Genomic DNA, 1,459 nt, shown 5'->3' with positions numbered 1-1,459 from the left:
CACCTGTGTGGTTTCTGTGTATAAATTATCTTGTAGAGGTTTATAAGAGTATCTAATGAGTAGTACAAATAATAAATAGGCAGGATTAACTGTTGCTTAAGAGATGCTTATTAGGCAAAGTGCCTATAATTACTAGCTCAAAGCTGAAGCATCTCCTAGGGAATGGAAGAAGACTGACCACAGCTAGCCTTTCTCTTTGCTCATAACATTGGCCTATAGAATGTTAACATTAACAGAAATCTGTGGTATTCTAACTTCCCCTAACTCTCCTACCACAGTAACATTACACCTAGTAATCTATCTAATAAGGATAAGGTAATAAAACACACACAATTCAACTAGTTTAGATAAATATAAATAAAGTGAGGTCACTGTCAGTAATTCTGAAAATATTTAATTTTCTAGTTCTGTGCCAGATAAACACAGTAGCTTATATCAAATATAGGTGACATTAAAAAACATTAGCATTGAGGTACTGTTTTTATTTTCCAAACTGAATAAAAGAAACAAAAGGTTGTTAGGATTTTTTTTTTACATCAAGAGAAAAAACATGCTACTGTTTGGCTCTTTTGCTAAAGTTCTGAGTACAGTATTCTAAGGGAAAATGCATTGTTAGTAGTACAGGTTTGTTTGTTTGTTTTTAAAGCTTTACACAAATTCCTAAGGATAACTTGGCAAAACAATAATGTAGACTATAGGGCTTTTTTGGCCATATAACAAAAGACAGTAAGTTCCTAACTTGCTTTTTCAAACAGTTACATATAGGAGTGTTGCCAGAAAACAAGCATAACCAGCTGTAATACTAAAACACAAAAGGCAACACTAAATTGACAAAATTTCATGGGACAAAATTAAAGTGGCATGTGCCCCATGTACTATATCCCCTTAATTTAGTAGCTGAGGCAATAGGGTACTCTTCAGAGTAGGCATTTGACTTAAGTAGAATAATGTTACATACAGGTTCTGCAACTACACAGAGATCCTAACACAGCACCACTGAAACCGTTCTTTAGCCCTCATACGTCAGTGCAGTGTAGGATTTTGGCAGAATACATTAAGTAGCAATACAGAAAAAATAATGACCCTCATCATTCAAATATTTTAGACCAAAGATTCAGCAGTCCCCTTGAGAGTAAAATTTTGTCTATTTAATCTGGTGATCAACCCCTGTAAAACTGAGGCATATTGTTATCTAATTCAGATGAGAATCAAGTAAGAGGAACAGGGATAATAATAGGACAGAGACACACTAAAAACTACACAGAACTGCAGAAAATTCTTATTCTTGTTACAACTACCAGGAGATGTTAACAATTAGAAATTTACAGAGATAAACTATGTTTGTCTTAAATTTGTATCCAGAACCGCATCAAAACTTAATTTATCTTTGGGTTTTAATTTTTATGTAATGTGAACATGGAATTAATTTCCTTGCCGCTGAGGCCCTTTTCAAATGTAT

Source organism: Trichosurus vulpecula, chromosome 6 (assembly GCF_011100635.1).
Source record: "Trichosurus vulpecula isolate mTriVul1 chromosome 6, mTriVul1.pri, whole genome shotgun sequence".
Taxonomy (NCBI): domain Eukaryota; kingdom Metazoa; phylum Chordata; class Mammalia; order Diprotodontia; family Phalangeridae; genus Trichosurus; species Trichosurus vulpecula.
The sequence above is the reverse complement of the archived record's forward strand: the minus strand, read 5'-3'. Positions refer to the sequence as shown.